The following is an 8,832-nucleotide window of genomic DNA, read 5'->3' on the forward strand; positions in this document are numbered from 1 at the left end:
TTTGCTGCCATCATAAGCACTACTCCACTTTACAGAGACATGCTACTATTGTGATATTGAGTTCAGCTATCCTGTTTTATTTCTGGAACATTTAGATGAACTTTAAAATTCACTTCATTATAATTTGTGCTTCTATTGAATATCTATTCTGGGTCAACACACTAGCCAACTTTTACATACCACAGTTTTTAAATATGAGAAAAAGCAATTTTATATTGTTTAAAACTTCCCTCAATTTTCTTACCTCTTTAGAGTCTAAAGTCATTTTCAGACTATAATATTCTGAATTTTCAGTTGGATAATTTGACAGTCCTTGGGGGTTTAAGAAATTGGAGTAATACTTAAAAAGTCCTCATTGTTAAAATATGTTTCAAAATTATTAGTAAAACTATGCAAAACGTTATGTAAAGAGAATTTTGTCAATGATAGAATAAGAAACAATTATTCCTTAAGGAAAAGAAGTACCACTCAGAATGTTCTGTTCCAATCATTGTGACCAGGAAGCTATAGATATTAATTAATCAAATGACCCAAAGATGCTTTGAAGGCATGATCATTGCTCTGGGGCTGTGTGAACTGTGTTCCCACTGCTGTGAAGGCAGACTGAGAGTGAAGGAGAGAGGCTCAGGCAGGCAATGATTCTCCAGTGAATAAGTGCCAATCTAAACACAGACGCCAAAGAATGGGAGACCCATGAATACCTGAAGAGGAGTGAAGAGCATTGGAATTTTAGTATTTCGCCCAAATCTCTAAAGAAATAGGAAAATAAACATGTCCTTATAAATATTGGAACAGCCGTGAGAACCAGAATCCACATGAAAAGCATGCTATGCAGGCGGTGGCGCCTCCGCTGACTGCTCTCTGATATGCTATGACCATTTTTACCCAATTCTAAGTGAGAATATATTCACAGCCCGTAACAGTTTAAGATTCAGGCAATGCTTTCCCATGCCGTAGAACTCATGAATAAGAAATCTATGTCAGTTTGTATCACCTAGCATAGCTGTGTGCAGTAGAAGAAGCTTCACCACTTCTGATATGACAGCCTATATTCTTGTGTCTTCAGAAAGAGAGCTACATTTGCACACAGGTGCTTGTACTCAGTTAAGCATACTTATACAACAAAGATTTGCGACATGGGAAGAAAGAAGTCATTTTAATTAATGTTGGTTTTAGGAAATACTCAGAATCCACTGCTTCACCTACCTCACCTGCTTGTGGGATCACAGGCATCTATGAGCATGCTTCTTCTGTGATTTAATTTTGACAGAATAAAACCTGCTTTCATGGGCTTCATTATGTAACCAAAATCCAGGGCACTGTGAACCCGCCACAGTAGAGTTTAGAGTCAAACAAGCAGTGAGCACGGTCTCTCTTTCTTTGTTGCACCTTAGTTGCTTTGATGAGAGAGCTGAGAGCAGAAGTTCTCATAGTGCAAACAAATAGATATTTGAAAGGGAAAAGCTGTGATTATTTTGACAAGATGTTTTTAAATTCATTAGAGATTCATAGCATTGGATGAGGGGAAATTACACATCAGGGAGAACTTATGGCTGAGTGGCACCCTTGCCTCCTATACATAAGCAATTGTAGACACAATTTTGATCCAGTGTGAACATTCTCATTGCCCTGTGTTATAAGTAATATGTTAGTAAATTGTCTGAAAAGTTTTCAGAAAGAACACAGATTTCTTTAGTTCACATTTAATATTGCTATGGAAAGACGAGGCCCCTGAGGCCATACTGCAGAAGATAATGGATAACCGATTTGTATGAAGTCATTCCTGAGTTCAAGTATCATGACACATATAATATTATAGAGAGGGAGCAATTTAACTACATGCAAAGAAATTCACATGAAAATGTCTAGCACAATAGTTTTCGGTGCAGGGTAAAAGCATTTAAGAATAAATGCTAAGGGAAACAATGCAAGAGAGGATGAGCTAGTGAAGCTGATACTTAACTAGTAGGAATAACTAGTAGGGATAACTAGTGGGGATAACTAGTAGGGATAACTAGTAGGGGCTTCAGGTATTTAAAGGGAGAGAAAACAAGTGATTGAGATGTGGCAGAGAGACAATAAAGAGAATGACAACTAGAGCAGAAACATGAATGCTTTATGACATAGAACAAATTATTCACAAAATCACAACAGAAAAAAGATGCATGTGCCTTAGGCACCAGTGAAGCAGCTGCATCAAATTACCAAAGGGGTGAAAGGGCAGAGAGATACAAGGAGAAAGAATTAAAGAGAAAGAGGGGACTTTTAAAATAATTGAATATTCCTAAGGTAATGACTATAGTCACAGCAATATTGCCTTCATGAAAAATGAAAACTTTATGTGCTTTTTTTATTGTTTATTTTCATTTAAAAATTTTTGATTAAATATGGGATGAGTGCATTTTGTGTGTATGCTTAAGGTCGTCAAATCTCACAATTTTACTGTAATATGAATAATTAGCTAGAAAGGAAAGTGTGGCTGTCAGAAATTTAGGGTAGCCAGGAGGTGGCTGGAAAGATGGCTCAGTGGTTAAAAGGATTCCTAGCAACCACATGGTGGCTCACGAGCATCTGTTTTGGGATCTGATGCCCTCTTCTGGTGTGTCTGAAGACAGTGACAGACATTAAACAAACAAACAAACAAATAAATAAATCTTAAAAAAAAAAAAAGTAGCCAGGTTAGTTGATTCTTCAACTCAAACTTTTGGAAGAAAGCAGAGGTGAATTTCTGGTGAAGAACGTAAAGCCATGAGGAATGAGTGAGGTGACGAAGAGCCACGAGTGAGGAGCAGAAGGCTACACGGCAAGATCAAGAGGCGAGGAGGGTGCGATTTGCTAGTTAGAAGCAAAGCCAACCAACTTACTACCAGACCAGGAAAGAAAGGAGAGCTGCCAAGCTAATGGAACTGCAGCTAGAATATACAACACAATTAGCCAAAAATAAATAAGGAAAAAGTGAAAGTTAGATTTTATTGTATGATTTTAAAACTTATAATTGGAATAAGACAATTCCATCAGAAAGAAGATCAACATTACTGTGGAAATTTCATAAAGAAGCGAAACAAAATACGCACACAAGAGCATGCTAACATTATCAGCCACCAGAGAAATTCTGTTTGCTATTATGACAAAATACCAAACTATAGCCTTTAAAGCGGCTGTAGTAAGTACACATTAATGATAACAAATGCTGGCAAGGATACTAAGACCTTACTTCTCAGGTATTGACAATGAGAACATAAAAAGGTAGTTCCACTGGAAAAAATCTGGTAGTTTCTTAATTTTGGTAGCATTAAATGTATACTTACCACATGACTTGGAAATTCTGTTTTGGATGTACATCCCAGAGAGAGGATTTGCACAAATCCATCCTCACCATAGCTTTATTTGTAAAATCCCAAGATAGAATTTAACCAGATGTCCTTCATGGGCTGAATGAACAAGAAAATTTTGGACTGTGCATACAATAATTATTATTCAGCAAGAAATAAGAATAAACTATTAGCTGTAACCGTGTGTAACAGTTGAAAGAACTTCTGCGTCTTAGTGCCAGATTTTTGAAAAATGAAAGCTTTTCCTCACGGGTGACATCATGTATGATTCTAACTGTATAGTACTGGGTTGGCAGTTATACAGAGGAACAACAGTCAGTGGTTTCAAGGGGCTACGCTGAGTGAAGGACATGCTGATTGAAGAGAAATATGGAAAATTTAACAAGGACACACCTGTGTATAATTGATTATGATGCTACTTACTTTACCCAGCTGATAAAAATTTCAATCTATACATGAACACACACACACACACATGCATGCACACACACGAGTACACACACACACATGCATGCACACACACGTGTACACACACACACATACACACACACACACACACACACAGACACACACACACACACCAAAAACAAAAACTCGTGATGAAATTTACCTAATGTCCTAGTTTTGATGATAGGCAAAGCTGTGTTATTATCATTGACTAAGTGAGTCCATGTTAATGCATTGTATTAAATAAGTTCAAAATAAAAAGCAATAGAATTAATAAGGATCATCTAAAATTTACCAATGAGCCATGTACACATAGCTTAAAATTACTCCAGTGATAAATTTTAAGTATTTTTCCAAAATCTTTTCTGAGTCAGTCCTCATGATAAAGAGTTGTATTTCAATCTTAGATCAACTGAAGGGCATTAATTTTATATGAGGGTTATGTATAAGAGATGGAAATACACCTACATTTACAAGATAATTGTAATGTGAACAGAGATGCACTAACAAAGAATTTCCTTTGCAAATGGTTGTTGACTTAGCAAGGGGGAGTTCTTGTAGAATGGATGATTTGGAGCTAAGAAAAAAATCTACTCATGATTCAGGAGGTTAATAGATCTAAGATCAAATATCTATCCTACTCTATCATTCGTTGATGACTGTCTTCGTCATCTTCTTCTTCTTCTTCTTCTTCTTCTTCTTATTCTTCTTCTTCTTCTTCTTCTTCTTCTTCTTCTTCTTCTTCTTCTTCTTTTGTCTTTTTCCATCTTTATTAAATTGGGCATTTCTGATTCACGTTTCAGTTGTTATTCCCTTTCCTGGTTTCCAGGCAAACATCCCCCCTAACCTTTTTCCCCCCCCTTCTGTGTGGGTGTTTCCTCCCATCCTCCCCCCCATTACCACCCTCCCCTGAAAAATCCCGTTCACTGGGGGTCCAGCCTTGCGGGACCAGGGCTTCCCATCCTGGTGACCCTACAAAGGCTATTCATTGTTACATGTGAAGTTGGAGCCCAGGGTCAGTCCATGTATAGTCTGGGTAGTGGCTTAGTCCCTGGAAGCTCTGGTTGGTTGGTTGTTGTTCATGTGGGGTCCCAAGCCCTTCAGCAATTTCAGTCCTTTCTCTGATTCCTTCAACAGGGGTCCCGTTCTCAGTTCAGTGATTTGTTGCTGGCATTCGCCTCTGTATTTGCCATATTCTGGCTATGTCTCTCAGGAGAGATATACGTCCAGTTCCTGTCAGCCTGCACCTCTTTGCTTCATCCATCTTATCTAGTTTGGTGGCTGTATATGTATGAGCCACATGTGGGGCAGGCTGTGAATTGGCATTCCTTCAGACTCTGTTCTAAACTTTGCCTCCATATCCTGCCCCAAGGGTATTCTTGTTCCCCTTTTAAAGAAGGAGTGAAGCAACAACATTTTTGTCATCCTTCTTGAGTTTCATGTGTTCTGTGCATCTTGGGTAATTCGAGCATTTGGGCTAATATCCACTTATCAATGAGTGTATACCATGTGTGTTTTTCTGTGATTGAGTTACCTCACTCAGGATGTTATTTTCCAGTTCTATCCATTTGCCTGTGAATTTCATAAAGTCATTGTTTTTGATAGCTGAGTAATATCCCATTGTGTAGATGTACCACATTTTCTGTATCCATTCCTCTGTTGAAGGAAATCTGGGTTCTTTCCAGCTTCTGGCTATTATAAATAAGGCTGCTATGAACATGATGGGGCATGTGTCTTTGTTGTATGTTGGAGCATCTTTTGGGTACATGCCCAAGAGAGGGATAGCTGGGTCCTTAGGTAGTGGAATGTCCAATTTTCTTAGGAACCTCCAGAATGATTTCCAGAATGGTTGTACCAGTCTGTAATCCCACCAACACTGGAGTGTTCCTCTTTCTCCACATCCTTGCCAGCATCTGCTGTCACCTGAGTTTTTGATCTTAGCCATTCTGATTGGTGTGAGGTGAAATCTCAGGGTTGTTTTGATTTTCATTTCCCTTATAACTAAAGATGTTGAACAGTGCTTCTCAGACATTTGATATTCCTCAGCTGTGAACTCTTTGTTTAACTCTGAACCCCATTTTTTAATATGGTTGCTTGTCTCCCTGCAGTCTAACTTCATGAGTTCTTTGTATATTTTGGATAAGAGCCGTCTATCAGTTGTAGGATTGGTAAAGATCTTTTCCCAATCTGTTGGTTGCCATTTTGTCCTAACAAGTGTCCTTTGCCTTTGCAGAAACTTTGCAGTTTCATGAGATCCATTTGTCGATTCTTGATCTTAGAGCATGCCATTGGTGTTTTGTTCAGGAAATTTTCCAGTGCCCTTGTGTTTGAGATGCTTCCCCACTTTTTCTTCTATTAGTTTGAGTGTATCTGGTTTGATGTGGAGATCCTTGATCCACTTGGACTTAAACTTTCTACATGGTGATAAGAACGGATCGATCTGCAATCTTCCACATGCTGGAATCTTCCTACAGTTGACCAGCACCATTTGCTGAAAATGCTATCTTTTTCCATTGGATGGTTTTAGCTCCTTTGTCAAAAATTAAGTGACCATAGGTGTTTGGGTTCATTTCTGGGTCTTCAATTCTATTCCACTGGTCTATCTGCCTGTCTCTGTACCAATACCAATTCAGTCTTTATCACTATTGCTCTGCTTGAGTTCACGGATAGTGATTCCCCTGGAAGTCATTTTATTGTGGAGGATAGTTTTAGCTGTCCTAGGTTTTTTGTTATTCCAGATGAATTTGCAAATTGTTCTGTTTAACTCTATGAAAACTTGGATTGGAATATTGATGTGGATTTCATTGAATCTGTAGATCGCTTTGGGAAAATGGTCGTCTTTACTATATAAATCCTGCCAATCCATGAGCATGGGAGATCTTTCCATCTTCTGAGATTTCTTCAATTTCTTTCTTCAGAGACTTGAAGTTCTTATCATACAGATCTTTCACTTGCTTGGTTAAAGTCACACTGAGGTATTTTATATTATTTGGGACTATTATGAAGGGTGTTGTTTCCCTAATTTCTTTCTCAGCTTTTTTCTCTTTTGTGTAGAGGAAAGCTACTGATTTATTTGAGTTAATTTTATACCCAGCCACTTTGCTGAAGGTGTTTATCAGCTTTAGTAGTTCTCTGGTGGAACTTTTGCAGTCACTTAAATATACACTCATATCATCTGCAAATTGTGATATTTTGACTTTTTCCATTAATCTATCCTTTTGATGTCTTTGTCTGTTGCTCTAGCTAGGACTCTGAGGAACTATATTGAATAAGGAGGAGAGAGTGGGCAGCCTTGTCTAGTCCCTGAGAGTTCAGTGGGGATTGCTAAGTTTCTCTCCATTTAGTTTAATATTAGTTACTAGTCTGTTGTATATGGCTTTTACTATGTTTAGGTATGGGCCTTGAATTCCTGTTCTTTCCAGGACTTTTATCATGAAGGGGTGTTGAATTTTGTCAAATGCTTTCTCAGCATCTAATGAAATGATCATGTGGTTTTGATCTTTCAGTTTGTTTATATAGTGGATTATGTTGATGGTTTTCCATATATTAAACCATTCCTGCATAGCTGGGATGCAGCCTACTTGATCATGATGAATGATTGTTTTGATGTGTTCTTGGATCACATTATCATTATCGATATTCATAAGGGAAATTGGTCTGAAGTTCTCTTTCTTTGTTGGGTCCTTGTGTGGTTTAAGTATAAGAGTAACTGTGGCTTCATAGAAGGAATTCGGTAGTGCTCCATCTGTTTCAATTTTGGGGAATAGTTTGGATAGTATTTGGTAGAGGTCTTCTATGAAGGTCAGATAGAATTCTGCACTAAACCCGTCTGGACCTGGGCTCTTTTTTGTTGGGAGACTTTTAATGACTGCTTCTATTTCTTTAGGAGTTATGGAGTTGTTTAAATGGTTTATCTGTTCCTGATTTAACTTTGGTACTTGGTTTTCAAGTTTTGTTGAATATAGGCTTTTGTAGTAGGATCTGATGATTTTTTGAATTTCGTCTGATTCTGTTGTTATATCTCCCTTTTCATTTCTGATTTTGTTAATTTGGAAACACTCTCTGTGTCCTCTGGTTTTTCTGGCTAAGAGTTTATCTATCTTGTTGATTTTTCTCAAAGAACCAGCTTTTGGTTCTGCTGTTTCTTTCTATATTCCTTTTTATTTCTACTTGATTGATTTCAGCTCTGAGTTTGATTATTTCCTGCCTTCTACTCCTCCTTGGTGTACTTGCTTATTTTTGTTCTAGAGCTTTTAGGTGTGTCAAGATGCTGATATATGCTCTTTCCTGTTTCTTTCTGAGGGACTCAGAGCTATGAGTTTTTCTCTTAGCACAGCTTTCATCGTGTCCCATAAGATTGGGTATGTTGTACCTTCATTTTCATTAAATTCTATGAAGTCTTTAATTTCTTTCTTTATTTCTTCCTTGACCAGGTTATCATTGAGTAGAGCATTGTTCAACTTCTATGTATATGTGGGTGTTCTTTCCTTATTGTTATTAAAAACAGCTTTAGCCCATATGGTGGTCTGATAGGACACATGGATTATTTTATCTTTCTGTGTACCTTTGAGGCCCCGTTTTGACCAATTATATGGTCAATTTTGGAGAAAAATACCATGAGGTGAGAAGAAGTTATATCCTTTTGTTTTAGGATAGAATATTTCTATAAATATCTATTAAGTCCATTTGGTTCATGACTTCTTTCCAAATCTGTCTATGTCTCTGTTTTTATTTCTGTTTGGAATCTGTCCATTGATGAGGAAGTGGGGTGTTGAAATCCTACTATTATTGTGTGAGGTGCAATGTGTTTTTTGAGCTTTAGTAAGTTTTCTTTTACGTATGTAGGTGCCCTTGTATTTGGGGCATAGATATTTAGGATTGAGAGTTCATCTTGGTGGATTTTTCCTTTGATGAATATGAAGTGTCCTTCCTTATCTTTTTTGATGACTTTTGGTTGAAAACTGATTTTATTTGATATTAGAATGGCTATTCCAGCTTGCTTCTTCAGACCATTTGCCTTGAAAGTTTTTGACAAAGGAGCAAAAACCATCAA

This window comes from Rattus rattus, chromosome 2 (genome assembly GCF_011064425.1).
Source record: "Rattus rattus isolate New Zealand chromosome 2, Rrattus_CSIRO_v1, whole genome shotgun sequence".
NCBI classification, from domain to species: domain Eukaryota; kingdom Metazoa; phylum Chordata; class Mammalia; order Rodentia; family Muridae; genus Rattus; species Rattus rattus.